The sequence below is a fragment of the Mustela lutreola genome, chromosome 5 (assembly GCF_030435805.1).
Source record: "Mustela lutreola isolate mMusLut2 chromosome 5, mMusLut2.pri, whole genome shotgun sequence".
Taxonomy (NCBI): domain Eukaryota; kingdom Metazoa; phylum Chordata; class Mammalia; order Carnivora; family Mustelidae; genus Mustela; species Mustela lutreola.
In genome coordinates, this window is record NC_081294.1 from 7,432,238 (window position 1) to 7,438,496 (window position 6,259).

Consider the following 6,259-nt stretch of genomic DNA (forward strand, 5'->3'; position numbering starts at 1 on the left):
TGCCACTCCCAGTCCATAGCATACACCGCGGTGTTCATCCCCAAACAGCAAGCCCCATTGTCCTTGATAACGCAGACCTCCTGATTCTATTTGAATTGCAATCTGCCTAGTAGCTTTAAAAAAAAAAAAAAAATTCTTTAAGCTGGGTGAGACCATGGAACCTCACTGTGACAAATATGGTGTAAGTTGGTGCCTTTCTTGTAAGCCAAGAAAGGCTTCACAGAAGAGCCCAACAACAAACAGTGTGATTTTTCCTGACCTTTCCTGTCACTTCCGGCTCCTGCCTAGAACTCAACTGTGGTGGTTGAAGTTCCAGCCACCAACTTGTAAGGTAACCCTGATAATTCAAGCCATGAGACAAAGTAGAGCTAAAACAATAGAGCCTAAATCCCCGGTGACCCCATGGAGCCCCGATTTCAGCCTGGGATGGCCTATCTCCAGACTTTACAAGATGAGAAAGAAAGAACCCTTCCTTTCATTTACCCATCATTGTTTCTGTTCAGAATGTATCAGGAGAATGCAATTCCTGGCTGACGAAAGCTAGAAGGCTCTTCCAGATCCAGCATCCCTGCAGCTAAATCTCAAGTCACCACCCCTGCTAACCTCCTTTCCACCCTCCCTCATTCTCTGCTTTGGAAATAGAGCTTTTGGGGCAAGAGCTTCTTCTGAGCTTGCTGCACAGTCCGTGCCCGGCCCCCAGCTACACGGTAAGAACAGAATGGAGAGAAGCAGTGACGATTCCTGCCCTGGTAGCAGAGGTGCCATTGAAAAGGGGCCGTTTGAGCCCGCATTTAAAGGATACTAACAAGAAAATGGGAAGGCAGGTCCTTCAGGGAAAGGGAGTGAGATCCAAGGAAGAGTGGAAATACCAACTTTAGAATTTAACTCAACACACTTGTTAAAGTGCCAAGGATAGTAGTAGTCATTACAAAAGAATAGCACTAGGTACAATCTTATTAAATAGTAGAGAGGAAAAAAGATGAAATAAAGACAATTTGATCAAGCCAGTAAAAGGCTTGAAAGAGAAAGAAGACAAACAGAAAGAAAAAAATCACAGAGAAGAACTAGTGGAAATTGGTAACCATATAAAATTGCATTGTAGCAGGAAGCAGAGTAAAACAATGGGAAAAAATGCATGAGGCAAATATCCATCAAAATAAAGGCAGTTTACAAACACTAATGTCAGAAAAACATATTCTAAGATGAAAATCTTTTTCGATAAAAATATTCTCCACAGAAAAAGATTCAGTTCATTAGGAAATACAAACATGTATGCAACGAACAAAATAGTTTCAGAATATAAAAGGTACAAATCTATAGGATAATTAGAAAAGTTAACAAATCCACAACCTTTGATGAAGCACATTCCTGTCACTAATTGATAAATCTCTAAGGAGAAAAATAGTCAGAATTTAGATATCCTAAGAAAAGCAATTAGCAAGGTTATTCTAATGGAAATATTGAATGCCCAGGCAAGATTTACAAAAAAATTAAGCAAGTCTGGGGCCACAAAGAAAGCCTCCGTGAATTTTGAATAATCAGCATCATGGGATTAGGTTATAAATTAATAATTTAAAAAATAATTTTGAAAACTTCACAGTTGTCCATCAAAAGCCGCATACCAAGTAACCGATGGAACAAAGAAGTTGCAGTGGAAACCAGGAAAATTCGTATGTTGTGTGAAAATACGATATTTAAAACTTAGGTGATATAGCTGACGTAGTATTTAGAGAGAAATTTAGCCTTGAGTACTTAGGAAAGAAGGACTGAAATCAATAAGCGAAATGCCCAACTCAAAAGTCAGGAGCAAAGCAAGGGTCATAATGTAGTAAGGATCACATATTATGGAATTATCTATAAAGCTGCAATAGAATCAACTGCTGAAAAAATAACAAAGGATAAAATAGACAAATGCCATACAAGTTATGTAATTCACTAGAAAAATTTAGCTTAGGGGCACCTAGATGGCTCAGGGAGTTAAAGCCTCTGCCTTCAGCTTAGGTCATAACCCCAGGGTCCTGGGAAGGAGCCGGGCATCTGGCTCTCTGCTCAGCGGGAGCCTACTTCCCCCTCTGTCTCTGCCTACCTCTCTGCCTCATTGTGATCTTTCTGTTAAATAAATAAAATCTTTTAAAAAAAAATTAGCCTAGGAAAATAAAGAAATGAAAATCCAAACACATTTATAACCGTTAAAGAAATTGAATCAGTAAATACTTACCAAGTGATCATTTTCCTGGAAGTCTTCACCAAACTTTCAAGGCACAATTAATCCCTATTTTATAATTTATTCCAGTGAATAGAAAAATTATAAGGCACAGCCCTCACACTTCAAGGATGTTTTATCATTATAAAATATACTAATACAAATCACCTCATCAACAGAATTAGAAAGAAAAACCATATGATCATTTTAATAGCTACTTAATATACTTTGATAAAATTCAACATGAGTTTATCATTAAAAAAAATTCTTGGCTATTAGACTCATAATAGAAGGGAGCTTATCTAATTAGACTATCTTTCAAAGCAAAATCCACAAAAAAAAAATTTGACATTTAAGCCTAAGAAATTGGAGACATTCAGTTGAAAGAGATCAAGACAAGTTAAGTACACAACTACTCTTCCATTAGACACTGAAACAATGGTTGAAAAGGAAGAAATAAACTGAACTCCAAGAAATGTTCATTGTCTTCAGTAAAGCCACTTAAGAACATTTCCAGATAGGGGCGTCCATATGGTACAATTGGGTAAGTGTCCGACTCTTGGCTTGGGCTCAGGTCTGGATCTCAGGGTGCTGTAGGAGTCTGCTTAAGAGACTTTACCTCTCCCTCTCTCCACTCCACCTCCCCCCATGAACACATGTGCTCTCTCGCTCTAAAATAAAAAAATCCCTTAAAAAAAAAAAGAACATCTATGGATAAATAATTAAAATACAGAGAAAGTTCTGGAAGTTTGCTACATAGAATCTCAGTATATAAATCAGTTCTGTTCCCATAAACCCTCAGGAAATAGGAGATAATATAATTCAGAAAAAATAACATGGTAACAAAAAAATCGATGTATCCTAAGTAATTTTGGCAAAAGGTATGTTGGACCTCTGTGGAAAATTTATAAAACTAAATCAAGAGATCCTAAGGAATGTCCAAATAAATTGATGCTATCCCACATTTGTGTGTGGAATGATTTAGTGTATAACTTCTTGAATATGAAATATTCAGAAATACCCACACTCCCCAAATTCATCCGTAAATACAATGGAGATCCCATCAAAATCTCAGCTGACTAAATGGAACTGAAGTAGAGCCTAAAAGTGATAAACAAAGCAAAAGGAAATGTCTAAGGGTGATGAAGGAATTTCTGCAGAAAATGAGTAGGGTACATTGAAATCCTTATTGTTCATAAAGCTACAGAGATTAAGACACTGAGATATTGGCACAGGGACAAAATGAACAATGTAACAGAGGGCCCATAAATATATGCCATCTTTGATGTGTGACAAAGGGGCTCACTAGGGAGAGGTGCAACTCAATAAATGACTGTAAGACAGTCGAGAACCTTGATGTAAAAACACTTAGATACCTCCCTCAAGCCACTTAAAGAAATAACTCCAAAACAGATTAAAGCCAAAGTGAGAAACAAAACATTAAAATATTTAAGAAAACATATAAGAAGTTATCTTTATGACCTCTGGGTAGGGAAGCAGCTCTCAAAATAAGATACAAAGACTAGCCATAAAGAAAAAGGAAAAAAATCAATACAGTAAGCAACATTCAAGTTTAGACCTTCCATATGATGAAATACAACCTAAGAAGCAAGCCGTAGCTGGGAGAAACTTTAGGGCATACAAATGACAAAAGATGGTAGACAGAATAGGTTTTCAAACTCCTACCGATGCACCGGAGAAGGAGGAAACAAGAATACTGGCCAAATGAAACAGGAAACCCAGTGGCCAATAAAGAGAAGAATAGAATGCAGCTCCCAGATATTGTAAGAAATGTAATTAAAACAAAGTGGCACTATGTCATATCGATCAGATTGGCAATAGTGAAAAAGTCTGGCAGTACCAACTGTTATCACATATTGGCAAGAGAAACTGTAGAGGTGCAAATTGGTACCATCCCTTGGGAAGGCATCCTGGGCACCCTTGTAACGTTGAAAATCTACATTCCATACAGTCTCGCAATGGAAAAAATAAAAAATATGAACTGTTAAGACTGGATAGAGCTGGTTTGGTGAGTGTCCATTGGATTATCAGCCTTTTCTGTACGCTCAAGAGATTTCATAATTCAGTAAAGAAGACTGATGGGAAGTAAGGCGGTACAGACGGTGGACGAAAGCAGCTCATTAGAGCAGTTTTGTCCTGAAGAGGAACAAAGAAACTGGGAGCAGCTGGAGGGACATGAGCACACAGGGCTATTTTTTAAAGTGGGTCATTTGAGGCATATTTATACATTGACAGAAATAACTTCATGGACAGAGAAATTGACCACATACTAGAGAAACAAGATAATTGTAGGCGCACAGGCCTTGGAGAGAGACAAGGCAGTAGAACTGGGGTTTGGCGAGAGCAGGGGTTGTCTTTGCATTGTCATGGGAGAGAGGACCAGGTGGGAAGAGAAGTTGTGTTGGTGCAGATGAAGGCTGGGCCCCTGGCATCTTTTGTTTTCCGATCAACATATGAGGTTGGGTTCGAAATGAGGAGTAGGGAGAGGGCATTAACGTTAGGGAAGAGAAGAGAAGCTGTGAAATCAACATTTTGGGAATCAAGAAAATGAACTTACAGGAATCTCCACGCTGCATCGAATGCCCAGCTGAGGCTTGTGGTTCTCATCTTAAAATGAACTCCACCATATGACATGGGATTTTCTCCAGCCAAGTTCAGCGGCTCAGGCCCCGGGGGCAGAGAAGGCTGATGATACTGGGTCCCACCGGGAGATGGTTCCCAGGGAACAGAAAAAGAAAGAAGCCGGAAAGCTAAGGACGTTAGCAAGGCAGTTGACTTCAAGGGTGGTCATATGACATAAGCTATCTAAGAGGACTTGGGGACAAAAGCAAAGATGGCGTCAGTGGAGCAAGGTGAAGCCAAGGGATCGTTGCGCTGGGAGCCTGGGGAAGGTGAACCAGGACAAGCTGGCACAGGGCAGGGTAGGTTAAGCAGGTGCAGTGGTCCAAGCTGTGCCCATGACAGTGGGACCTGAGTTGGAGACGTTAATGGCCATAGCTGGCAGGCAAGACAGATGGGTCATGGAAGAAAGCCAGACTCTTCCATGTGTGTTGAGTGTTGATGGTGACGTCCCCAAGAGGAATCTTGAGTGAATGAAGCCGTGTGACACAGGAAGAGGAGGAGCCAGCAGCCATTAAAAAAAAAAAAAAAAAAAAAAAAAGTTTACTGCTTTGTTAATCTTACAGCTTAAAAATGTGGTCCGGGGGAAATGGGCCTCTATGAAGCAACTCACAAAATAATAAGCTGAGAATCCAGAGGTATGGGACTCTAAACTCTGTACCCTCGCCCGTAGGGAGCGTCCCATACAAGTTTCAACACAGTAAACTTGAGTAACTGAGCAATGGAATTTGATGCTAATCTTCCAGGACCTCCTCTGGACGGAGCTGGTCATCGTGACCCTTAACCAATGTGACTTAATCAGGAATGTATGTGGTTTAGTGTGTTGTCTTTTTTTTTTTAAGATACACAAGCCCAAGCTGACCCTACACCCAGTGATCAGTCTCTAGGGGATGTGTGCAGGCCTGTGGTTTTTTGTAAAAAGCTCCCAAGATGAGGCCGATACCCAGGTACTTAACAAACATTAGCCTCAGCTTATTGTCAGTACAAAAGACTCACTGGTCTTCAAAGCATGAACAGTCCTGATAGTCCCAGGAAAGAAAGGATCTAAGAAAACAAAGACTTCAGTGCCCCGTTGTGGTTTTCTGTCCTTCTCTATGGTTCTTGCTCTGAGCATACTAAACTGCAACTTATTCCAGCTAAACCATAGGTCATGATCCCAGGGTCCTGGGATCGAGTCCCGCATCAGGCTCTCTGCTTGGCGGGGGGCCTGCTTCCCCCCCTCTCTTTGCCTGCCTCGCTGCCTACTTGTGATCTCTGTCTGTCAAATAAATAAATAAAATCTTAAAAATAAAAACAAAAACAAATAACAAGTGTGCTTTCAGAATCTTATGTTCTCACAGAACATTCCTTTTTTTTTTTTAAGAATATTCTTAATATTTGCTTGCCTTGCTTAAGATTCACTAAAATATCAACTTT